At 47.6% G+C, this 26,416-nt stretch overlaps 1 protein-coding gene and 2 pseudogenes across 2 annotated transcripts in view; 2 read left to right on the plus strand and 1 right to left on the minus strand.

Annotated features, from left to right (window-relative positions):
• FOXN3 (forkhead box N3) overlaps positions 1–26,416 on the plus strand; it is a 349,090-nt gene that overhangs the window by 114,600 nt on the left and 208,074 nt on the right. Inside the window, exon 1 of one of the 2 annotated variants that reach the window (XM_037031361.1) lies at positions 17,177–17,441. The exons of the other annotated variant lie outside the window; for it this stretch is intronic. The gene's annotated coding sequence lies outside the window, so the exon portion shown is untranslated. Of the gene's footprint in view, positions 1–17,176; positions 17,442–26,416 lie in introns of those variants that run through there. 2 annotated transcript variants of the gene reach the window in all.
• LOC118976733 (60S ribosomal protein L13-like) lies at positions 6,488–8,091 on the minus strand (annotated as a pseudogene).
• LOC118977030 (uncharacterized) lies at positions 22,194–22,342 on the plus strand (annotated as a pseudogene).

Genomic DNA, 26,416 nt, shown 5'->3' on the forward strand with positions numbered 1-26,416 from the left:
GAAGGTACTGAAGGGGTAGTTACTGGCAAAGCTCTAAGCCTGCTGGCTCCTCCACGGAGCAGTGATGTTAGGAGCTCAGTAAAATCGTGCCTCCCGCTCAACACGTGTCAGTAAGTCCTGATCTGGAGACATTTCTGTGGAGGCTGGTCTGCCAGGGAGCTCCAAGTGGTCCCAGGCAGCTGTGTTGGCACCGTGGCCCCTTGCCTACCGTCCTCCGGCTCAGTAGTGGAAGTGTGGGGGGTGCCAGGGGCTGCAGGATATCTGGGTATCCCCTCTGCCCAGCTCTGGGTCCAGGGCAGTTGCCTCAAAGGGTAGAAAGTGAGGTGACCCGGGCCATGGGCTCTGCCCCATGCAACAAGCAGACCTGCTGTCAGGGCAACACTTCAGTGGCTTAGGAACAAGGGCACATGGTCACTGTGCCTCTGGTGACAGGGGCGCCCTCGTGTTTGGTTCTGCCAAGTCCTCTCGCCGGACCAACCAGTTCCACCCCTGACTCCGACGGTCTGTTCCCCTTCACTCAAGAAATCTTACTTCTTGGTCCGAAGGGTTTCTGCAGAGGCAGCTTTTCCTCTCTCCCCACGAGCCCACCTGCCCAAGAGGCCGCCTGATGGCAGATTCCCTTTCAGCTGCCGAAGGAAGCAGAAGTCCTCGGGCACGGATGTCAGCCCCCAGCGGTGACTTGGCTGAGCTGTGTGCCTGTGGGGTGGTGGATCTGGCAATGCCACCACTGCAGAGGAGAATGCGCAATGTCCTATAAGTTGGCCTCCTGCCCCCGTCATCGTGGTAATTCCAAATGTCACCTTGGCATTTTCTTGTCAAATGAATTCGGTCTTCGGTCTTGTTTGTATCACAAGAAACCAGGAAACAGACTTCAGAATTTCTGCGTTCCTTTCTCAGTCCCCTGATGGACTTGCTGAGTGACGTGTCAAACTATTAAATTTCTCTAGTGGATAAACGTGAACATGGGCTTTGAGATTTGTATCTATGGCGTACTGGAGTCCCCTGGTTTATTTTGAGTCAAAGAAGCATTTGGATGTCCATGTTGTTTGAGTGTGTATGTGTGTGTTTGCAGGAAAAGGAAATAAGGTGAAAAGTCACTAATATTAATTGATTGTGAAGAGGTATATGGATTTTTAAGTCTCACGGGTGCTACCGGAACTAAGATGATACCCTGATAACATCGCCATTAGAAACTGAGGTGCAGGGATGGTTTGGGTGGAAGAGCCGTGTTCGGTTGTTAAGAAAGCAGAATTCACAACAAAGGAATACAAGTGAAGCCCTGGCTGGTGTCGCTCAGTGGATTGAGCACGGGCCTGCGAACCAGACGATCACGGTTCGATTCCCAGTCAGGGCACATGCTTGGGTTGCAGGCCGGTTCCCTGCAGGGGGCACACGAGAGGTAACCATACATTGATATTTCTCTCCCTCTCTCCTTCCTTTCTCCTCTAAAGATGAATAAATAAATCAATTAACTAATTAATTTTTTTAAAAAGGAATACAAGTGAATTTAGAGACACACTTTGCCTCTCAGAACCCCTGGAAGATTTTAATGCTGCAGTTGTTTGTAAAGTTCTTGTGAAACACCTCAGAGAGAGCAGGAGTCACCCCAAGTTGAAGATGCCGAAGGGAAAACACAGAAGGTACTGTTGACATCGTGATTCTATGACAAGGTGGAATTTGAATCCAGGGCTTCTTTTCTTTTCTTTTTGCCCCCAGCATTTTTATTTATTCATGTTTAGAGAGAGAGGAAGGGAGGGAGAAAGAGGGGGAGAAAAACATTGATGTGCAGGAGAAGCATCAATCAGTTGCTTCTCTCCCCTTCCCCCCCCCCCCCAACTTGGGTCCTAACCTGCAACCCAGGCACGCGCCCAGACCTGGAATGCAACCCGAGGCCTTTCGCTTCGTGGGACGACGCCCCACCCACCGAACTACACTGGTCAGGGCTGAACCTGGGGTTTCTTATGTAGAGGAGAAAAATAATTTTTCATCATTTGCTCTATAAAGGCTTTGGAAAGAAATTAGTGATTTCCCTGAGCAGTCAGCCCAGCACTGTGGGAAGAGAGACTGGAGAAGGACACGGGACGAGGAGGAGGGCTGGAGAGTCAAGGTCATTATCGTATCCTATCAGGAGTATCTTTCTTGGTAAACGGCTTGGTGGGTGCAAGTGGGGACAGCACTGGTGGACATTGGAGCATCTTCCTTGCTGAGATGCTCCTGCTGGCTTCCGAGGGACCGCTGACCACGGAGACGGCGGGCTTAACACTTTCTGGATCAGCACCCACACAGCTCCTTGACCTAGGGAGAAAAAGAAATTAAAACACTCCAGTAGACACATTCATTGGAAATTTATTTTCCCGATTTTATATTAGGGAGAACTGAACTTTTTCTAAGAATCTAACATTAAACATGAGTCTTTAATGCGTGCGTGCAAAAAGGCATTTAGAAACCACTGTGGACATTTGCTTTGAACTGCAGATATTTATAGACAAGTTCAAGCAAAACAGGCTGGGTGCCAGGGACGCAGACTTGGTGTGAGCCACTGTTTACACGGAGAGGTCGGCTTTTCTGAACTGCATCCTAGGAAATCTAGGGCTCCTGGCGCAGTGGGTATGGCTCATAGTATAGCACACGTGTGTAGGGATGGAAGGGAGTTGATACTTCTCCTGTGGCAGCGCGAGGGGTAGAGGGGTAGAGAGGACATTGCCGGGAGGCCGGTGAGAGTTCAGAGACACCCTGTGCTGTGTGGGGTTGCTAGACACCCAAAGCCCAGCCCCCAGTTCCTCATTACAGCTCCTACTGAGGGGTCCCGCACTTCCCCTGGACTCACATACTCACTCTATGGAGAAAACCTACGCCCTTCTCTCTCCTGGATCGCTGGCCGGGGTACACGTTAGAATGACCTTTCTAAAGAGCAGTTTGGTAGCAGGAGGCCGAGGGTTTTCGGCCAGGCCCTCAGTAGGTGTGATATCAAGGCTGACGTGGTCTCAGCCCCACGGAAGCCCAGATTTTGTTGTGGCGACAGATCTCAGACACCGTGAAGGAGGAAAACAGCAGAGTCCCACATGTGTTTGCGGGGTGAGATCTCATTTCTGGTACAGGAGTGGAGGAACCTTGCCGAGACAGTCTGAGTTGTTCACGGATGCGCAGAAGCTCCTGGCAATGAGGAGATCTACAGGCCTTTCCCCTCTCTTTACTCTTCCCAGTTTCCAAGTGTTCCACGGTAGACCGTTTTGATTTTCATAATTTTTAAATATGTGACTTTGGGGAAAGAGAGAGAGTGAAATGAGTAGACCTGGGTTCTAGCCCTAAGGCTTCCTTAAACTGGTAGTGAGGTCTTGAGTGACTCAGACAACCACCCTGAATCTCCTCCGAACGGAGGGGCCAGGCCTGTGAGGCCTCCAGCTCGGGGTTCGGGAACTCAGCCCCTGTCTCCTGTGCAGACACGGGGGACTTTGCTGTGGGGCTGCTGGCCACGAGCTCCCGAGAGACAGGACAGCAGCCAGGCTGTGGAAGCCCCAACCCCAGACCCTTGATCTTCTGGGCTCTGGTCCTCTGGGAACCTGGGGGAATGCGCCGATGGGGACAGGAGTTGCTGTGTGCGGCCTGTGAAAATTAAATTAAGGGAGAACTAAGTTGGACCAACTCAGCCCAATGTCACTGCTCTCCGAGAGCACAAATGACGGCAGCCCCATCGATGGAGCCTTACCTGGGTGCCAGGCACAGTGGAAAGAGCGTTTTGCAGATAGTTTCCTAGTTCTGGCTTACGACACCCCTGAGGTAGGTACTCTGCAACCCCATTTTACAGGTGAGGACCTCGAGCTCAGATGGCAAGTAACCTGAGCTGGTCCCCTGGGTAGAGGAGGCTGGGATTTGAACCTCAGTCCCTCCTCTGAAGCAACGTTTTAACCTCCGCTCTGCGCTGCCTCCCACTTCAAGAGGCAAGCTCTACTGTAACCATAAAAACAGATGTCCAAAGCCAGGGAAATGAATGCGTGAGGCTGTAGTGATCCATCAAGTGGTGGAGCTTCGGAACCTGAGGAATGCGGAGGCCGAGAATGGGCAGCATCTTATTTCTGATGAAACCTGATGCAGAGAAAGTTACTCTTAGCTACCTTTCCTGGCTGGTGTGTGTGTGGGGGGGCATGGTATTCAATGATGAAATGGGTGCGGCGGCTGGGGAGGGGGGGAGAGCGGGCACAGCCACCCTGTGCTCACTGTAATAACCTCATTTCCTGCTTGTGATTTCCAGTCAAAAGGCCACCGTTACACCTTATACACTATCCCTCCCCAAAGAGTGATAACTTCACTGGGACTTGACTTTTTTTTCTGAAATACTTTCCTTGCTGGGTTCCAGCTTTGCTATTCACCAGGTATTAAAAGATTATAAAACTCATAGGAGATACCAGAGACAGGCAGGTAGGAAAATCTAAGTTGAAACGAGGACAAGGAATCGTTTCTTTTCTCTACCAAATGACTGTTCCAGTGTGACGGATGCCTATTCCCGTGTTTCCGCCCTGGTTCTTCTGTAGTTCAGTTTCTTCTGATTCATCTTACGTACCATGACCCGACTGACCTTGCTAAAGTACTACTCTCATGATGTCATCTCCCACCTTCCCTAGAATATTCAGTGGCGCCCCATTGTCTAGGATAAAATCTAAACTTGTGGGTTTGGGATTCAGATTCCTTGGCCGATGGATTGAAAGATGTGAGAGAGAGAGAAACATCGATTTGTTCCACTTATTTATGCATTCATTGGTTGATTCTTTTTTAATTTTTATTTATTGATTTTAGAGAGAGGATGGTGGGGAAGGAGGGGGAGGGAGGAGAGAGAGAGAGAGACTTTTTTGTTGTTCTATTTAATTATGCATTCATTGGTTGATTTTTGCATGTGTCCTGACCAGGCATTGAACCTGCAACCTTGGTGTACTGGGATGATGCTCTAACCAGCTGAGTTGCATGGCCAGGGCCTAGATATTTTCTTATTCTGGCTTCAACTCTACCTTTCCAGACACCTTTCATTATTCCTACGAGTGATCTTTTGCTCAGATGAACTGGTCTATTCCATGTTCTTTGAATATGTTCTTGACCTTTCTTACTTTGAGCATTTCTTTTACTGTTCCTTGTAGTAAAGCACAAGTGGAATGTTTTCCTTTCCCTTTTCTTTTCTTTTTTTTTTTTTAAGTCCTACCCTTTCTTTCAGGTACAATTCATAATTTTCCTTTTTTAAAAAACCAAACAATTTTGAATATCCCAGTTTGGAATTCCTTTTCTTTTTCTTTCTTTTTTTAAAAGTATTTTTTATTGATTACACTATTGCAGTTTTCCCAATGTTTCTCTCTTTATCCCCCGCTCCACCCTGCCCTCCCAACCCTCTAGCATTCCTCCCCCTTAGTTCATGTCCATGGGTTGTACCTATAAGTTCTTTGCGTCCTCTGTTTTCTATACCATTTTTTCTCTCTCCCCATCTATTTAATGTCTACTAGTTACGCTTCTTCTTCCTCATACCTTTTCCCTCCCTTCCCCCTCCCCACTGAAATCCCTCTGTGTGATGTCCATTTCTCTGATTCTGTCCCTGTTCTGATTGTTTGCTTAGTTTTTGTTTTCATTGTTTTTCTTTTCTTTTGTGTTCATTTGTTGATAGTTGTGAGTTTTTTTGTCATTTTATTGTTCATATTTTTTATCTTCTTTTTCTTAGATAAGTCCCTTTAACGTTTCATATAATAAGGGCTTGGTGAGATGAACTCCTTGAACTTGACCTTATCTGACCTTCCCTTATCTGGGAAGTACTTTATCTGCCCTTCCATTCTAAATGAAAGCTTTGCTGAATAGAGTAATCTTGGATGTAGTTCCTTGCTTTTCATGATTTCAAATACTTTTTCCTAGCCCCTTCTTGCCTGTAAGGTTTCTTTTGAGAAATCAGCTGATAACCTTGTGGGAACTCCTTTGTAGGTAACTGTCTCCTTAACGATGAGGACAGAGCCAACCTGTCTGATGGAGAATTTAAAGCCCTGGTAATCAAAATGCTCACAGGACTGAGTGAGCTTGGTCAAAAAATGAAAGAACAAATGAAAGATAAAGCAAAATATTCAGGGAACCAACAGTGACAAGAAGGAAACCAGGATTCAAAGTAATGATTTGTAAAAAAAAAAAAAAAAGAAAAGAAATAAACATCCAACTGGATCAGGACGAAGAAACAAGAATCTAAAAAAATGAAGAGAGACTGAGGACTCTCTGGGACAACCTGAAATGTTCCAATATCCAAATTATAGGGGTGCCAGAAGGAGAAGAACAGCAACAAGAAACTGAAAACTTATTTAAACAAATGATGAAGGAAAACTTCCCCAATCTGGCAAAGGAAATAGACTTCCAGGAAGTCCAGGAAGCTCAGAGAATCCCAAAGAAGATGAACCCAAAGAGGAACACACCAAGGCACGTCATCTTTCTTTTTCTTTTCTATTTTTTTAAATCACAAGTGGCCAAGAGCACTTTATTTTTTCTTTTCAACATCCTGTTCTGTGGCTCCATTGGCTCTTTTTGCCCAGATGCCAAAGAGCCAGGCTCTAGTGCGGGTCACATGGAGACGGTGAATGCTTTGCTGTTCTCCTCCTCTGCCATGACTCTGGCTTTCTGTTTCTGGTAGATGTTTCATATAGGCTTGACTGGTCCTGTCAGCTGGGTGGCCAACTTGCGTTTCTTCAGCACAGCTGTCTCCCTGCTCGGAGGCCTGAGGGCTGCTGGGGGAAGAGGATGAGCTTGGAGCAGAACCTCTTCAGCCTTCAGGGCCTCGTCGGACTTGCTCTGCCCCCTTGGATCTGATAGAGTAGGCAGTCAGGCCAGGTACAGCATGTCGCCAGGGCAGAAAGTCCCGGGTGCCTAGCGATGGGCAAAACTATAGAAAACAGCTATTCCAGGCTAGGACCTCACCCCCAGGGTGACCTTTCTTCCCATAACATTCTTTAGTCATGAGGTTTAGATCCCCTTAGATGAGGAACAAGGGGCCGGAGAACAGCCTATTCCTCATACCAGCCCTTGTACAGTCACTTCTTAAGCATTAGGCCCTCAGGACAATGAGGGTCTGATCAGTCTCAAATAATCTCAGGAACGAAGCCTGAGGTCTGCTGACCACAGAGACAGAGTTTTCCTCGAACTAGAGATACCATCTAGCTCTCAGTTCTGTTTCAGCTCCAGGCTCAGGAAAGCAGCAAAATTAGAAGAAGCGACCTCAGGGCCAGAGGCACCGATTAATGGCGCTCCACTGCAGTAGAGACCACGGCCCCGAAAGGACACCCATGGGGAGTTACTGAGTAATCTATTGAGATCTTCCCCCAGACTTTCCCTAAAATCTCCACCCTGAGAAAACAAATAAAAACTCTTGCCCTGGCTGGTGTAGCTCAGTGGATTGAGCACAGGCCTATGAAGCAAAGGGTTGCCAGTTTGATTCCTGGTTGGGGCACATGCCTGGGTTGCAGGCCAGGTCCCCAGTAGGGGACACATGGGAGGCAACCACACATTGACGTTTCTCTCTCACTCTCTCCTTCCCTTCCCTTCTCTCTAAAAATAAATAAATAAAATATTTTTAAAAAACCCTCTTAAGGCGCGGTACCCAGTATGCTCTGTGTCTCTCTGAGCACGCCCCTGTCTGTTCCCTCTTCTTTCCCGAGGCATGTATCCCTTGCTTGCTTTCTTCTAACCTCCAAGGGCCCTTTTGCCCCAGTAACTTGTTCCTGAATCCAGCTGGCTCACTTCTTCTGCCTCTGTGACCTTCTTTCTAAAAGAGCTAAATAAACCTCTTTTACTAGAGTTCTGGGCCCTGAATTCTTTCTTGTCCAAACTCAAGGACCAAGGTCTAACATGTCTGCCACCAGATCCACCCAGACCAGTCACCTGAGTCACCTCTTTGTGAGTGCTGGCCACTCTCACCTCTTCTAACTAGGTCCATATGCAGGGCATGTGGCGATGTGGCACTTTGGCTCACCAGGCCTTGTGTCAGTGTGTCCTCTGTGCTGGCCAGTTAAACCATGTGGCCATGCGCCACTGCCAGTCCCTGTGGACACGGGGCTTTAAGGTCATGCCATTTGACCTGGGCACCATGGTTGCTGCCCACAGGCCTTCTCTGAAGATAACAGCCACCCAAAAAGGGCAGTTTGGGATTTTCCTTATCGTATACTGTTGTCTGTTGCAATCCCAGGTCACGTGGGGCTGTGACTAGATCAGTGCGTTGATTACCACAGGGGCTTGATAAGCACCTAATGAAAACACCATTTCCTGTGCAGCTGGCCTCAGAAGGAGCACTTCCTGTCCCGGCCCTAAAGTCCTGCTCTGCCAAAGAGAAGACCTCTTACCCTTCAGAAAACAAATAGCCAATTCTCCCTGTCTTGTGTTCAAAATGCATATGTTGGCGTATTAGCCAATTATTTGTCATGCATTTGCCACCCATGACTAATCCTATTTTATGAATGAGATGGAGGCGGAGAGGTGACAATACTGGCCTGACCTCACGGAGTTGAGCCTTTGGTAGAAACAGCACTTGAACCCATTTTCTTCTGCTAACTTATTAGGTGACTGTTCCTTTTAAATCATGAGTCATAGGCCACCAGGAACTTCTGTAAACACGCTGGTGCCTTTTCTCATCCTCTCTTCTTTTCTCTGAAGGGCCAGCTAGTAATTATTTTGAGCTTTGCAGGCTGTGATGGTTTCTTTGCAACTGCTCATCGCTGCCCCTATAGTGGGAAAGCAGCCCTGGGCAATTCATAAACTAAAGGGTGTGTCTGTGTTACAATAAAACTTTATTTACAAAAAGAGGCAGCGGCACTGACCTGTTTTGGGCTCATTCGGTTGGGCATTGTCCTCCAAACCTAACTGTTGCCAATTCGACTCCCGGTCAGGGCACACGCCTAGGTTGTGGGTTTGGTCCCTGGTTGGGACATATGCGAGAGACAGCAGATCAATGTTTCCTTCCCTCTCTTTCTGCCTCCCTTCCTTTCTCACAAACAAACAAACAAACAACAGGCAGTGGGCTGGATCTGGTCTGCAGGTTGTAGTTTACTGACCCCCCACCCCCGCCACGTTAGCAGGTTTCTTTCTTTCTGTTCCTGTTGGTGGGTTAGAAAGTGAAGTTAGCCATAGGAATTTTGAGTTTTACACCTGAGCAGGCCCTGCAGTTGGATATAGACTAATGCGCAAATTCTGTCCATGTCTGGGAAGACTGGCTGTTGGGGATGAAACTGGGAAATTCAGGCAACAGCCCGCACACCTGACCAGCAGTAGAGAGCAGTCACTCCGTGAGCGAGGGAATTGGACTCACAGGAGGCTGTGGAGTGTTCAGGAGGTAGCCGGCCCAGAGTGTTCCCTACTGTTGAGGGGCAGAGTTGCATCATCACCCGCAGCACTAGAATGTTCCATCGTGGTGGACAGAGCCTAGGCCTCCAATCTGCAGGCTGTCCCATTTCTGCATCGGAATGTGGATCCCAGGAAAAATCAGAATTATGACACATGCATTACAACGAGTCCACAGCGCTGAGCACTTTTAATTGGCAGCAGAGGGCAGGGAGCGATGTGATTCCCCTGCAGTGAGGTGCCTGCTGGGGGGGTGTCACAAGAGATGGCTGATGCCTGTCCCCCGAGGGGAACAGGTAGGTTTGAAAACAAAAACATCTTAAAAGCTAATTGTCCGTGTGTGCAACCCCCAGCCCCACCAGGAATGTGCACATTCTTTACGGGCAGTCTCCTACAAAGGGGCTGGAATTTGAGGGCCCGCTCCCCGAGAGTGGGCAAGTTGACTCGCCTTTTCCCTGTGCCGAGAGCCAGAGCTATTTGCCCTTTCAACAGAGACGCAGCTCCAGACTGGGATTTGGGAGAAGTTTTCAAGTATTGTTCAGGGGTTGTGGAAAATATAGGGAAATCCTAGTTCATTCCAGGAAAGAATTTTAGTCATTTCTTGATAGTTTAAACTGTCACAGGTGGGCACAGGTAACCGGGTTCTTGGTGATCTCCAAGACTTGAACCGAACACACAGAGTTTGTAGCAGAAAGAGAGAGCAGATTTATTAAGCGATAGTACACTCCACAGAACATGGGAGGAGGCCAACTCTGAGCAGAGATTGACCTCAGGGGCTGGAGAGATTCTATTCTTGTAGGGTATATATATCCTGGCTAGTTTGGGCGGGCTTTGATTGCACGTGTACAGGTAGTTCCATTACCTTAAAGCTACTGTGCCTGTGGTCTCCCGTGATGTTCCTTGATTGGCCACTGGGGAAGGGGCACAATGTTAATTTATTAGAAGGCTATTATAATGAAGCAGGGTCACGTGGTACCTTCTGCCCCAGTGTGTTCGGGATTCCCCATGATTCGGCGCTATTCCAGAAAGCGGGAAAACTGGTTTTAGAGCAGGGTCTCTGTCCTCTGTCCTGTCCTTTATCTTAGCCCTGGGGCAGCTCTGGAGTTTCCGCCTTCCTATCTCCTGCCTCACAACTACTGTAGGGAGAAAGAAAAGAAGAAGAGCTTTGATCATTCTCCTTAGGAGAAAACAGGCCAGTTTTAGGCAAAATTAATGAGCAAATAATTCTTTCGGTTGACTCTCAACTCTCATTCTACTATGCGTCTCTTTATATGTTATATAATAATAGCAAACATTTACTCTGAGCCACGCATCCCTGTGGGCATGTTACACGAGTTAATTTATTTAACCCTCCTGGCAGCCTTATGAAGAGGGTAGTGTTCCCTTCCCATTTCACAGGTGAGGACAGCGAGGCACCAACAGGCCAAGTGATGGCCTGTGCCCTCACAGCGTGACCAGGGCTGCACACAGCCTGTGCAAGTAACCCTCCTGAGCCCAGCCTCTCGTCTTCTGAATGGACATCGTAGCAGTCGAAAGTATGAGTGTATTCTTTGTATTGTACTTTATAACAGACTGATCCGTCCCTCCTTCAACCTCTTACTTGGCCATGATTTCTAACACTTGCCGTCTGCTGGGCAGCACTCTGTTGTTTAGCCTGTTCAGGAGGTAGGGGTGTCCCAGTGGCCGTCCTGGTCCACAGGAGTCTTGGGGGAGGTGGAGAACTTCCCCATGTGACGTCACTTTCATCTGGGAGTAGCAGACCTGTTTCCCAAGGGTACCCCTGTTAACTAATCTCACAGGATGGTGTAGCAAATCAAAAAGCCCCGGTATTAATTTACGGTGAGAAATATTACTGCCTGGAAGTGGGTTGGTGAGCTTGGAAACGGGGAAGGGAAGGCGAGATGACTTGAATGTTGAGTGCCATTGGAAAAGTCAACGGCTCAGGGCCCCTGTGTAACCCATTTCGTTGTTGCTGAGACCCCCAACCTCAAGGCCAAGGTCAATGCTGCCAGGGTGCTGGGTGGGGCTTGGAAGAGGTTTCACCCTTGTGGAATTTTTGGCGCCTCCAACAACCTGACCCGGCCCACTCCTACCCCACCCCTGCTTCCAGGGGCTGCTTTAGTTCTTTACATATGTTAATGAAGTCTACTCTTTAGGGTGGGGGACTGGGTGGTGTCTCTTTTTCTCTCTCTAGGACTTTGCATATCTATACCCCAGTGTAGAAGGGGGCCTTTTCTGCTCTGAAGGGTGGCTCCGTAGGGTGACTCAGGGCCCTCCCTTTTCTCTCCCTGTGTGGTGGGCGAGCCCAGAAGCAGGACTGGTAAGGCAGGATGGGGCCCTGGCCAGGAGCCCTTTGGATCAAGCTGCTGACCTTAGAGCGCAGGCCACTTCAGGATGCGTGAGGCCCAGGTCCCTCCCTCATCCGTCCAATGGGGACAGTAGCACCTGCCCCGGCTAACTGCTTGCCGACAGTCCGTGAAGACCTATGAGTCTGGTGTGCACTGGGCACCCAGAAGGTGGAGGCCGGCTTTGCATGGCCCGAAGCCTATTCGGTCTGGGGGTGAGGGTCTTGAGAAAGGAATGTACAATTGCAAATAATAAAATTACGTGTAACAGTAAAGCATTCATGTCAAATGATGAAAGGAAACACAGAGGGTAGAGCAATAAGAAGCTGACATCCCAGCCCTGGCTGGTGTAGCTCAGTGGATTGAGCGCAGGACTGCAAACCGGAGGATCGCAGTTCGGTTCCCAGTCAGGGCACATGCCTGGGTTGCAGGCCACTTCCCGGCAGGGGACACACGATACATTGTGTGTCCACACATTGATATTTCTCTCCCTCTCTCCTTCCCTTCCCCTCTGAAGATAAATAAATAAAATCTTTTTAAAAAAGCTGGCATCCCAAACATCACAAACTACAAAATAAATAAATAAATACATAACCTCATATTGTTAGTCAGCTGTTTCATGCTTGTCTGCATTACTTTTTTCCCGACAAATGCCACAAACTCTTTGTGCTGTGTACCCTCTGCCCATTTCATGTGACAGTGACTGTGGAGTGTCATTTCCTCTTGAGAGACTAGCAAGATAACTCATTCTTCTAGCATGATTAACTAGGATTTGTTTTTTATTTTTTCATAGTTTAGTCAAAAAAAGTTACTTAGCTTCTCAACTGTCGATCGATAATTCCATGTAAATTTGTAGGGCTGTCAAGTTTGGGGGACCTTTCTCAAGTTTTGTGTGTGTGTGTGCTATAAGAGTTTGGGGCATTTTAGGTTTTTTTTGTGCAGTGACTAATCTTAAATGCTGAAGATGCTCATTGAACACACTTCGGGGTCCTTCCCAGGGTTGTGGGCAGGGCCTGTGTGAGTGATGGGTGCTGGGGTTCAGCGTGTCATGGTAAATTCTTCCGTATTTAATAAATGTTAACTAGGTCCTATTTTATCGTATGTATGGACACTCATCTTCTTAACTTGATAATTTTAGACTTACTAAAGAAAAGATTCTCAATGACACTAAATACAATCTTGCATTAGTTAAACTTGTGCAAGTCATTCATTCTGTATCATTTGTTAACTACCTACGTTGATCAACTTCTCCCTCACATTGATCTTCGGGAGCATTTGATGACCTAAAGCAGGTAAAATATGGCTCAGTGTCTTCACATGACAACTGCTGTTAAAAAGCAACATTCAGTTGAATACAATTGAAGGTGTAATTGGCTTTTTGAAACAACTCACCAGCTGGGCAGCAACCCATGTAGCCGGAGAAGGCAGCTGCTGGAAGTTGTGCAAGGTGGAAGATGCTTATAGGCAGAAAGTTCCCGTCAAAAGAAGAGAAAGGATCATTCAGGGCCAGGCTGGGGGCTTATCTCACAGATCAGGACAATCCAGACGGGTTTGTCACATGCCTGGGAGGGGCTGACTTTCCTTTCAGCCTTGGTTTGCTGTCCTGGGGGCAAGGGACTCCACCCTGTTCTTTCTTTCTGTCTTCACCTTTCTCTCAGGACACAGTCTGGGGCGGTAAAGCTGAGACATGTCCCTTCGGGAGGTCAGAACAGGCCCAGCTGCTGGTTACACTCAGGTCTGAGTATGGGTCCTAATCGCCCCTCCCCCCTTAATCAGAGCCCGTGTTCTCTACAGTGAATCTCCACCTGTTGGTCACACTACCAACATGGCCACGTTCACACATTAAGCCCTACTTTTAAAGCGCTCAGTGACCCTTAATTTCATATTTTGCACCCAGATCTTTTGAGTCTTATCAAGATCAGCCACTAAATTTGTCAAAGCATGGTTTTCTCTGCTTTGTACTCTTAAAGACTATGATGGCAGAAACATCCCTGGACAGGGATGGCTCGTGACCAAGAAGCCAGATCCTCCTGTAACTACGTGGTCATCTGTTGGGATGCTTTGGGCTGCAAGTGACGGAAGAGCCAATTCAGTGTCTAAACAGAAGAAATGTGTTGGCCGGCGCATGGAATCCTAGCTGGACCTTCAGCCCCAGTCCAAAGCCCCTGGAGCTGATGATGGGGTCAGTTCCACCCAAACCACAAGGCTGAGAAATTTGGGGGCTGTTGGGAAGGGGGAGGAGAAGAGTAGACACCAGACGGGAAACTCCCAATGTGCATTCTGACATGCGGGCCTAGCCTGGTTGCCCTGTTCAGTTAGGGGCTTGTCTGATACCATTAGTAAATAAAGCCTTTCCCAAGAGGAACCTTTAAGATTTTATTTTCTTTTTATATTCCTTGGCTTTTGTAATGAAGAAATAATCCTTTGCTGGCTAGTGCTGTAAAGCTAACAATGTAATTAGTAAACAAATAGCTCTGTTTAGATCAAACGGCAAGTCAGGGCAGTCAGGTGTTAGCACCTCTCTTCCTTCCCATGAGGTGTAGATTTTGATCTGGAAAAACACAGTGGAAGATGTGAGAAAGCAGCCATAGGCAAAGGCGTATAAGACCTGCTCGGACTTGGTAAGCGTGTCTTCTGTGCGGCACATGTCACTTGGCTGTTGGTTCCCAAAGGCCGGGAAAGTCTGAGCAGCTTGTTTTTCTTACTATAATGGCTTGAGGTTTGCTGTGGTGCTGGTTTCACGAAGGGGCCAAGAGAGCTTTGATTTGGTTTCCGAGGGAGCTGGTGTTGGCAGAAGCCGGAGAGTGAGTCTGAAAGGCAGTGGAATCACATCCCTCTCGATAGCTGAAGGTTTCTGGGGACGGAAACCACTGACCTCAGCCTTCTGCTGCGTCCACTTTCTACAGAGCCTTTGGCTAGTCTGGAGGCGAGATTCCAGTAGCATCCCGAGGAAATCTTTCAAGGAAGTGTCTGGGGGCGGGTCACAAGCAAACCAGCTCCTCGGCGTGGTACCGAAATCTGTTTGGTGGCGCCATGGGTACCAGAGGGGCAGTGGCTGTGGGAGCATGTGACCTGTCCATGCCCAGGGCACAGGGCTGTGTGAAGACTGCAGAGGACCCGTGGGGCATTGGGCTGCCTTAGTGGGGGAGTTTTCCCCGTATAACCTGCACAGTTTTCCCCTCCTGTGCAGGTTATATGGGGAAAAGTTAATCCAATTAGCAGTACAGTTAGTGTATTTTCTCCATGGCGGGCTAATTTTGTAACATATTTATAGGATTGGCAAAGGTGGATCTGGGCCTTGACCTCATTCTCTGTCATTAAAGCTTTTGGAAGAAAGTTCTAGTGCGGTAGTTGATGGTGTTTCTAAGCTGGCAGACAACCACCTAACTGTGGGCAAAGTGCGAAAGAAATTGTTTTCTAGTCAAATGTTTGAACCTTGGAAGCATTAACTTGAAGTGAAACCATCAGGTCTTTATCCCTGTGGCCGGAGGATGCTGTGAGCAGTTTCCTTTCTTGGCCTGGGGCGAGTGGGATGGGGCTGGAGAAAGAGGGGACTGTTTCGTGGGCCCCTCCCAGCTGCACGTTTCTCCCGAGGGTCTGTCCAGGTGCAGACGGAGGCACACGCACAGTTGCAGACCTGGCCTCTGGAGTTGTCAACTGTCACGAGTGGGGTTTTTTTTTCCCCTTCCAAAGTCTTTTGTGTTTTATGATTCAGAAAGGAGCAGAGTGCTGATGTGGGAGCCTTGCCCCGGGTATTCGGATGTTTTGTACATGTGCCTGTCCATTCAGCGAGTGGTGTCCATTTCTGAGAGAGCACCCAGAATGGTAGAAAGGGGGCCCATGGTTAATGGCCCCTTTGGAAAAATGCCATGTAAAAAACTAAACCAAACCCCCAAAATTGTAACAAAGAAGCCCAAGAGGTAGGTTGTAAGCAGCAAGTTCCATTCCGTGACCTTGACAATGAGATCTTGGATTGCGTGACTAGACAGGAGAGCGCAGTGGTTAAGAGAGTGGCCGTTTTAGGCCAAAAAGATGGAGGGAATCTCAGCTTTTCATTTCACCTCTACAAGCACCAATCGTTGACCTCGGCCAACGACTTAATTTCTTAAGTTTCAGTATCCTCATCTGTACGAGAGGACGACAGCACCTGTGTGGTGGAAGGGGAAATAAATAATGCAAGTCAAGCTCTTGGCGTGGTGCCCGGCCTGTAGGAAGCATCAGAGAGCTCCTGTTCTGCATGTCTTATAATCTCTGGGGTGAAGCAGATCAGGGACTCGGTGGTCACTGTTTTGGCTGAACCTCTTCAGGCCAAATTGACATTATGTGTGACCGTCTCAAGACAATTAGAAGCAAGATGATATTAGGACCATCTCTGGTCAAGCCAGGTCTCCCTTCCATGAAGGGAGAGGTGACCTGTGCCTCTTAGGCCCGTTCCCCAAAAGAACCCACCTGTGGCTTGGTTTCAAAGCAGTGTTTTGTCCATACCCTCCGCCGAGGGGTGACAGGAATCCGGTTGGAGGAGAGCTGCAGAGCAGCTGGGACCTAAATGGCGTGTCATTTTAGACTTTTCCATTTCTTTGGCATTGGGTTTGTACATGTTGATTGATTTTAAAAAAAGAAACAACTGCAAGAACTCTTGCACAGAGGAAGGAAAGAATGGCTTTTCACTGGGTACGGAAACGAGTATAAAAACTTGCTAAGGTGAAGACCAACCAGATTGCTGTCGGTAGGAGGCCAGGTCCTTGGCTATAAATATTGCAGGATTCCTCATTCTCTGCTTCAAAGAGACATTGCTTTGCATTTCAGACAGACAGCAGAAATGGCTGGACAAGCCATTCGTCCGTGTGCAAGAAACTGAAAACAGCGTGAAGGTTTTCCTTAAGTGGAGTCAGCGCTAGGCCCCGTCTCGTTTTGAAGTTAAAGCCCTGACCTTCACTCGCCTTCTAGAGTTTCTTTCTCATATGTTAGGCAGGATTCTCCGGCCCCCAAGTCATTCATTTTTTACCCCCCTGTCATCGCGAAGTGTGTGCAGGGCACAAGCCAGCCTCAGACCTTTCTGCTTTCACTTTTGGTTACTCAGAACCTTCATCTGGCGGCGTTTGAATGTGTGTTTTCTGTGGCTCCTTTTCAAAGTATTCAAAGCAGTTTAAAAATACACGATGTTCAGCGATCTGACCAAGAACTAATGTAAGGACTTATTGGGGGAGTGTTTTTAAGGAGAAAAAAAATCCATTCGACAAATTTGAAATTCTTAACTTTTACTCTACTGTGTCTTGGAAATGGATTTTTGAAAAGGCTGGAAAAGCAGGGGACGGATTCTCTACAGCCAGTGATTTTAGTAGCGGCAGTCGTAGCAAATAGCAGAGTTCGTGAAAACAGAAGAGCTGAGATGATTTATTTAATATTACGCAGGAAACTGCACGTTGTCTGCAGCAAAAGGCGGTGGGTTTTCAGCAGACCTGCTGCTGGGTCTGTCTGGGCCCCAAAGCCTGACTGAGACCGTCTCTTTTTCTCATGTGAAGACGGTGAGTTTTCATGGAAATCTGCACGAAAACGTGAGCCTGGGAAGCAGGTTCTGTGCTGTAAGGTTGGGAAGCAGCGTGTTTCCCCTGGAACCACAGGAAATTTGGAAGCAGATCGAAACCCTCTCCGAGAATGGAAAAATGCCCTGCACTTTGGTTGCCGCCTCTGTGCGGGGCTGCTGCTCACCCGACATGTGCATCTGAATATTCTGTCTGAAGACCTGGGCTTCATTGTAAGGTCAGCCTTCAATTTCTAGAGAATATAATTTGCTGCTATTTTTAGAGCCTCATGATTGCTCGTAATAACTAATGGAAAAAAAAAAAAACCCTCAACAGAGAAATAAATGTGTAACAGCTGTGTCTGCTTAAACTTGATTAAAGGCAGTAAAACAAAGTAAACAGAAGAATGAGCGTGACAATAGATGAGGGGGAGACAAGTATCTCTTTCACTGTGAAAAGTTTTACAGACGTAACTTGCTGCACTTCGGAGGCCGGTGTTGTCTGTGTTTAAAGTTTACTTTACTGTTTGTCTTGAGTGGGATCAGTGTTGTAGTGAATAATTTATAGCCAGCATGAATGAGCTCATTAGTCACCTTTTCAGACTTTAAATGAGTTTTGTGGTTATCATTACCCGAGCCTTCTGTTCTGCCGCTGAGCAAAATGACAGTTCGGCAGTTGGCTGCCTTGTTGAGGGGTGGCCTGCTCTGCCTCAGGTCTGCGTTGCTTTTGTGTTTCATTGAAGCCTTCCCTTTCTGCCCCCGCCCGGGCCCAGGAACGCCTATGTGGCAGATGCCTTTTGCACCCCAAGTTTAAAAGACAAGTTTTGGGGGGATTAAACAAAAACCATCTTTCAGTTGCATCTGCCAGACGGAATGAACTGGACGGAGTGAGCTTTTTCGGCAACTGCTGCGTCTTACTCCCTTTGTGCTTGGTTCGATATTCTAGTTATTCAAAGCAGCGAGCTGGGGAGTGTGGTGGAGCCTCTGAACCAGGCTCTCTCCCATGGTGGCAGGCGTTTCAGACCGAGGGGTGTCCTTGGGGTTTGGAGGGAGAAGCCTGGTTCGGAGTGGGTTTGCATCGTCACACTCCGGAACACCAAGGTAATGGGAGTGTGTGTGGATGCAGAAATTTAGCCCAGCCCATCTACTCAACCAGATTTCTAGGCCCAAGAAAACCACATTTTTCATATAAAGGGGCCAACAAGATGACCTTTCAGGCTCCCAGCCTTCTCAGAGGTCCAGGTCATTGAGAATGGCCATTACTCCTTTCCCATCTATATATCCTCCCAGTGTGAATCCATGGGGGGAATGCAAACTGTTGCAGCTGCCTGCTCATCGTGCCCTTGGAGCCTTGCCTGGGAAGCTGGTAGGTGGGGAAGACGAGCCTGGGCATGATGCTAGCAGGTGGCATTTCTTGGGAACCGACGTCATGAGGTTCATCCCTCCCTTTGAAGCTGGCCGGGGCAGTCTCTGGAGAGCTCTGACATCTGCTCTCTGGGACTGGACTCCGTCTGGGAGTGGCATGGCCGCCTCAGCACTCAGGTGGCTTTGCTGGTACTCTTGGTGCACGGATGCGTGCCTGGGGTGTCTCAGCCAACCGCCTGGACCCCTGTTTCGAGGGCACTTTGACGTTCGCTATGAGCAACAGGCACTAATGACTGCCATCACCCACGTGGGCAGCACCCCCTTCCGGGATCCATATTGGTAGACAGCTGGCCTAGCGCTGTGTGAGGCATGTAGAAAAGATGCTCAATATTCTTCTGTGGAAAAAATGCCAACTTAAAAAGGACGCCTAGTTGTTTGGGGGCCAAAACTTTGAAGCGAGTCAGAGTCACATGTCTAGCTACAGAGAAATGAGGTGTTTGATTGCACCCACAGAAAGGCAGCCACCATCGTGCAGCTGCTTCCTTTCCAGCCCCCACCCTTACAAGACGGAGTGCTGTGTGCACTGGGGCCTGCACCTGAATCATGACTTTAAAGGCCCAGGAGATGCTATTTTTGGAAGGGGCGGGGTTTCAAGACAGAAAGTGGTGGTGAACTTCGCTCTCCAGCTGAGGAGAAAAGCCTTCAGGTTTGGCTGTTGTAGTGAGTTGCTAATCTCCCCCAAAGAATTTGGTACAGCAGGGAAGTCTTTTGGTAACATTTAAATCTCTGTACTGTTTCCCGGAGAGTTCAACACATGCAGGGCTTTTTGCTTTAAAAAGACAAACTTAAAGAGAAGAATTGATTATTTTCTTTCACATCCCTGTGCAAGAGAAAGAGAAGGCAAGTCATTTCTCGGCCTGGTTGAGACTTTGGCAGACCCAGGCCCCAGGGCACCAGAGGCTGTGTTGGGCTTGATGTGATCCCTGGAGAGAGGGGCACAATGAAAGCTCTTACCGACTTTGGAGGAGGAAAAGGTTGATGATGCTACCTTTCTTTGACCCATCTGTCTAGTTCTGTGATACCAGGATGGGAGACGGACAAAAAGGAGCTTTTCATTTTCCTGGGAAAATAAGGGACCCGTGCTTCAGACAACCGCTGCGCCACGTGCTATGAGCAAACGGGAAGGAGAAGGCAGGGTCCTTGCCGCTCGAGGCACTGACAATCTGTTTGGTGCTCAGTGTCTAGACGACCGACTTCTTATTAGAAAGATACACTGCGTCCTATGGGTTTATGACATAGAAGCCGAATTTCTTCTTTTTGCAAGTAGTACCTTTTCATTCAATCTAAAAGTCCCCTTGCCCTTCTTCCTTCGGTCATTTCCTAGTCACAGTGTTTCATCCCTGAAGCTCTACTGCTCCTGTCCTTCACGTCCTTGGGCCCCAAGAAGTTCCCGTAGAGGCCAAATGCTCTGGATTGATCTGAAACTTCTCTTGATGCATTAATATGAAACTCAGACCATGTGGGTTCAAATCCCAGCCTCATCACTTACCAGCTGTGTGACCATGGGCCGGTGGCTAAACCCCTCTGTGCTTTGGGTCCTGATTTATAACTCAGACATAATAGTGTGAAATAAATGAAGCCTTAGAATACTTTCTGGTACCGAGTAAGTGGTATTTAAGTGCCGTGAATACAGCCGATCTTCATGAATCACAGGTTCCATATTGGCAAATTTGCATTCTTGCTAATCTAACAATAGCCAGAGGGGTAGGGGTAGGGGACAGTGGGGAGAAGAATTTTCAGGAACTACTATAAAGGCCACATGGACAAAACCAAGGGGGAGGGTGGAAGCAAGGGAGGGTGGTGGGTTTGGAGGGGGTTGGGGGAAGGGGGAGGGAGAAAATACAGACAACTGTAATTGAACAACAATACAATAATTTAAATTAAAAAATTATTCTAACCCCCCAAATCAAAGATCGTGGCACTTTCATGGTCACGTGGACATAAGTTAGAGGGACGAAAGTTTGAGTTGCCCAACACACACACATGCACTTGCGGCCAAGATGGAGCAAGGTGGAGATCTGGCTGCTGGTTTCAGCTCGCACACTGCACACAGGTGTCCTTGCCGTGCATTTCGTCGGTGGTGTTGCTGATTACAATGGGCCCCAAATGTAGTGCTCCAGTGTTGTTCAGTGTTCTGAGCGTGCCAGGGCTGATTGGTGTTAGGCAAACTTTGTTACAATGGGAGTTACAGTTCTGTTGGCTGCAATGTGAATGGATCAACGATCGATGTCAAATAAGGATCTTTAAATGGAAACACAGAGGAAATAAGGTTATGTATTGATTAGTTAATGAGTAAGTGACCACGGCACAAAGAACCCAACCCTGTATTTCCTTTAAGGAGCCGTGGCTCCTTATGTGCTGATTTCATCATTTGTGGAGACCGTAGAACACAACACGAGTAATAAGACTTGACTCTAGGTGAAGGGGTGCAAGAGTTTGGAGTGGGAGCCTCTTCTAGGGCAAGCTCCTGACTGCAGGTAATATCTCAGGGAAGGTAAGATAAAATCATAGTTGGTCTCTTACAGCCATAAGTTGTTATAGAAGAACAATCTGGAAAGAGAGTAAATGTCCTCCCTACACCCACAAATTCTTAATTCAGGCATATCTCCTCTCATGTTCACGGCTACTTAAGAGTTCATGGACAAAGTTTGATCCTCAAAACCTGTCCATTGAAAGCCTCCCCAGACAATAGATCTCAGAGTGTAGGGTATAATACTGATTATTCTTAATAATTCTCCTGTTTGCTTGGAGCACCAGCCCTTTCAGAAAGGGATCATTTCTGTCCCTTCACATTGAAAAGATTAAGAAATGCTTCAGTTTGGTGAAAAGCTTTGATAACATATTTATTTTCCCCCCAACTCTTCCTTTGTGGAATGTTTGCAAATGGTTTCACACATACAGTGTATGAGACTGTGAAAGCGATTCACAAAAGGGCAAGCTTCACTTAAAACAGCTTGACTACGCAATGGCAGGGAGCAAAGGGAAGCTGGGGCCTTGGGCCCGTACAATAATACTCCTCTAGCCTCTTATTTCTGCAATTTGCAGGTCTTCACGATTTTAAACAATGTTGCAGCAAACACCCTCCTAAATACATTGTTGCATAGCTCCAAGCCTTCATTCAGTCCATACTGAGTGGCAGGCACCGGGTAGGTGCTGTGTACATTGCTGAGTAGGGGTCCTGCTTTCCTCACGTGGGAAGGCAGTCTGGTGGGGAAGTTCACTGGTGTCAGTCCCTAGCATGTGGAAACTTAGGGTCAGTGGCTGTGCTCACTTAAGTTGTAGTTTGGTTTGTCAGAGGTCCAACTCTCTTGCATAGTGGTACCAAGCCCCTTTTCTTCCAACAACCCTCACCAACATTTCATGGTTCTTTTTAAGTCTGTGCTGACCTGACAGGTGAAAGGAGATATCCTAATTGCAGTCTGCACCATTTTGGTTTTATATAAGCTGAGTATCTTTTCATGGGTGTATTACCATGTTTGTTTCTCCTTCTGTGAATTTGCTCTTTTAACATTAGGGTGATATTTTTTTTCTTGGTTGAGTTGTAAAGGTTATAAATTTAAAATATTAGCTTTGCGCAGTGGCAGTATCATAGCCAATGAGGTTTATCTGAGGCACGATTATTGCTAATTGAAAACTTTTCCTAAAATATTAACCCTTTCATAGGTGTGGCAACCTATTTCCTCATTTTTGGTTAACCTGATTGATGACCGCTGGTACTGTACATGAATTTTAAATTGTCATGCAGCCAAATATGTCAGTAATTTCCCTTTTGATTTATAATATTTATTTAACAGAAATAGTGCTAAGTACAAGGGTGTTATTATATATTTTTTTACAAATGTTATTTCATTTGATCTTCACCACAAGCCTATGAAATGAGCATTGCTGTTAGTTCCTCTCCCCCAATCCTTCTTGACGGTGAAGAGACTAGGTGGAGAGGAAGAAGTTCAGTGTCTTGGCCAACGTTAGCTGGTAAGCAGTAGAGCACACAGACCCAGCCCCAGGTTCTGATGCCAGCCACCGCGCTACGCGTGTCTGGCCGTGGAATTGGGCTCTTTGAGTGTCTATTTGTGGTTGCTTCGTGAATGCTCACTGAGTCTCCCCAGTCCTTGTCTTTTATTTCTCCTGGTTCCTTCCCAGGCCCCTGCACTGTACAGTAACTGGGCATAGAGCACCTAGGTGTTTAACAAATTCTTGGCGACTGAATAGATTGACTAAACCGGTATTCTGGATCATCAGCTCACACTTGTGTTTATGCTGCAGGAGGAGTCGACAGGTTCTATATTTCCATTTTGCCTCCAGCAGGTGACTGGAGAAGCTCAGGTTTGGCTCCGGCACCTGAGCTAATGCACTTCACTGCACCGGTTCGGCTGTACTTTCCCTTCCCACACACCCGTCCTTCCCTCATCAAATAGACTTCCTGGCTCTACTCCCTGCTAGAGAAATCTAATAAGCCTTTTCCCAGGCACCACCCTTTGGAACCTGTCACGTAAACACTGAGAATGCACAAGAGGAAAGCCCCAAGTAAGATTCCAAATGACGCTTGACCAAGTTTTGGAGCTCACCATGAGGCTGAGGGTCTTCAGCTGGGTGCTGGCCTCTCTTCTGCACCGAAGGGAAGGAAGGGAGGAGCTTTTTTGTCATTACCAAGTGCATTCTCATGTTATGCCCAAGAGACTCTTAGGCTGCCCAGGATGAAGGAGTTATCTCTGACCATAAGCCCCCCCCCCTTTCTTCTCCTATTCAGTCATTGGACCAATCCTCTGGGTTCTTCTTCTGAAGGTTCTCGTGCATTCTCCACTTCAGTGGGTCTCAAAGTGTAGACGCTGGACCAGGAGAAGCAGCCACCACCTGGGAGCTTGTTAGACCTGTGAATTCTCAGGTCCCGGCCCAGACCTACTGAGTCAGAAACTCTGGGGGTGGGGCCCGGCAAGCTGGGCTTTAACAGCCCTGCAGGAAATTCTGATGCATACTCAAGTCTGGGAATCACTGCTCTCTGAAGGAACCCCCTTTTATTATTAGAACATTATAAACGTGATAGGTGTTCACTGGATAAAATTTGGAAAATATAGACAAGGATGAAAGAAGCAGACAATAAGAAATTACCCCATAACTCCACTAGTTAGAGAGAACCACTCCTTTAACTTAATTTTAGCATTTAGTTCTCGTCACATTAAAAATAACCTTTCTTCCCCTTTGTGTATGAATTACTGCGGTGTTTTCAGAGCGGTTCTGCTTGGCTTTGGCCTTCTGTTTTCTCCTTTCCTCCTCCAGAATTCATCCCGGATCCACGTCCCCCACTCCTTNAAGCAGACAATAAGAAATTACCCCATAACTCCACTAGTTAGAGAGAACCACTACTTTAATTTAATTTTAGCATTTAGTTCTCGTCACATTAAAAATAACCTTTCTTCCCCTTTGTGTATGAATTACTGCGGTGTTTTCAGAGCGGTTCTGCTTGGCTTTGGCCTTCTGTTTTCTCCTTTCCTCCTCCAGAATTCATCCCGGATCCACGTCCCCCACTCCTTTCTCCCCACACCCTTCTCCTCCAAATTGAGATGTGTGTGCCGTATGACACTGTGTAAGTTTAAGGTGTATAGCATATGGATTGGATACATGTATATTACAATGTGATTGCTATTGTAGCTTAGCTAACACCTTTATCATGTCACATAATTTTTTCTAGTCTTGGGAACAGTTGAGATCTAATCATGTAGCAACTTTAACGTTTATAGTAGTTTTGTTCTCTGCAATCACTGTACTGTGTATTAGGTTTCCGGAACTTATTTGCTAGTCGCAAGCCATTCTTACTTTCATGTATTTCTGAGAGGGCAACTTCTTGGACTCAAAAACGTTCAATGTTTCCTTTTGTCCTCTGAATGACTGCGTATGAACTGCTTACCTTAGCATTTAAGGAGTTTGTGATATGGTATTTTCATTTCACCCACTAATATGTATGTTCCATAAGAAAGGAAAAAAAAAGCCTTGTATCTCAGGTACCTGATAGAGTTCCAGGTAATTGGTAGGTACTCAGTGAATATTTGTTCAATGAACAAATGTATCTTCTAATACAATCAGGTTGTATTTGATAAATCTGTGCCATTCATTTCTACTTCCTGGAACAGCAGTTTGTGCTCTGTGGTGCTTTCTCAGAATGCACATGCCTGAGACCCAGGCAGGGAGATTCTGGTGCTTCCAGTGTGGTGCCCTGGGTAGCCCTTGTAGAGAAGCTCAGGTCTATAACACCCCTTCCCCAATTCCATGGGTCAGACACCCACCCACCTATATCAGATATTACTCCTCCCAAAGTCATCTCCCTCCCCTCCCAGGTCCTGTTGTACCTGCCTCAGCTGTTAGCTTGTGGGCAGAAGGGAGGAGTCACCTGACTTGGGCTCAGCCAATCAGATGATTTCCCTGAGAATGTGAACTCTGTTGTGGAAGATTGAGGCAATCTGATGGTGGTGGGTGCTGAAGTCAGAAGATCCTTAGGACTTGGTGCTGGCAGCCCTGTGTGGTCCTAAGTGAGCAGAGGAAGCCAGCCTTCAAGGAGCAGTGTGGAACAGCTATGCAGAGAGTAGTTAAGAAGATGTGGGAAGAGAGAAAGAGAGGGATGAAAAGAAAAACTACCCGACGACTTCTCGGTTCTGCGCAGCCCAGCTGAGCTGCCAGCCCTGGGCTCACCCAAGTTTCCTCTTATGGACCAGTGTGAAGCATCCTGGACCAGGAGCCCGTCTTTCTAGGCCTGCCTCAGCTTCCTCCTCGTATTTGGAAGTCCCTCAGGTCTTCCCCCGCTGCTCATCTCTTCAGCCGTGACTGCCAGGAGCAGAGTCACAGGGCTTTACACCGATTGTTCCATAAATAATCACATCGGCCAAATAATCAGCACTGGGGCAGGGGCCCTGGTGTTCCAAGGCAGGGAAGAAGCCTGCTGGAGAAGAGAGTGTGGAACCTGGAGGGGAGGAGTGTTCTCTGCTGTGGAGGAGGAGACTGGGGCACCAGGCTGACTGTGCTGGAATCGTGGTGTGCCAGCTTCCAGGCCCTCTGCACTCTCCATCCAGGCCCGGCCAGAGCTGCAGCCTGGATGGTTCCATCATGTCCTCGGTTAGGGAACTGGTGCTGGCCACAGTGACTGCGAGGACACACACCTAATTCTGCTCTCAACTGTGTTTTCAAACAGTTCCTCTTGCAGCTTTGAGACCTCCCAGGACATAAGGCACAAGGGTACTTTTTGGAAGTTCAAGAGGGGAATTAAGAGGGAGGTTGTTTCTGAGCAAGTTTGGTCCCTGTACCCTTTTGTCAGGTAGCATGTCCCGGAGCCTGGGCTCTGTGGAATTACAAGGTGCAAAGGCCACACTAAGCCTTCCTTTGGCTTTCAGTAAAGGCCTTGGATCCCCTGTTGCAGAAGGCAGGCAGACAGACATGTGTATTCTGAGGTCCGAATCAGGCAGGGCTGGTCCAACACTTCAGGTGATACCCTCCCTGTCATATCTCTTGCCACTTTTGTGATAACAGCAAGAGAGATTAAGATACAGGCTTGAGAATGGAAGAAACCATAAACAACAACAATAACACACACGAAGAAGAAGGCGAGCTACTAAAAGGCAGTGTACCTCACTGCACTCTGCCCTCTGCTTATGGCTTCTCAAGGCTTGCTCATCTCTTCGTTTTTGTTCACCTGGGGTGGCTGGTGCAGACACTGGAGGCTAAGAGTTTGCCCAGAGAGTTTTTCAGAGTGACTTACTCCATGTGCAATAACCTTCAGGTCACATCCTCTCATCCTGAACTCTGA

This window comes from Sturnira hondurensis, unplaced genomic scaffold (assembly GCF_014824575.4).
Source record: "Sturnira hondurensis isolate 20B ecotype Veracruz unplaced genomic scaffold, ASM1482457v3 Scaffold0021143, whole genome shotgun sequence".
NCBI classification, from domain to species: Eukaryota; Metazoa; Chordata; class Mammalia; order Chiroptera; family Phyllostomidae; genus Sturnira; species Sturnira hondurensis.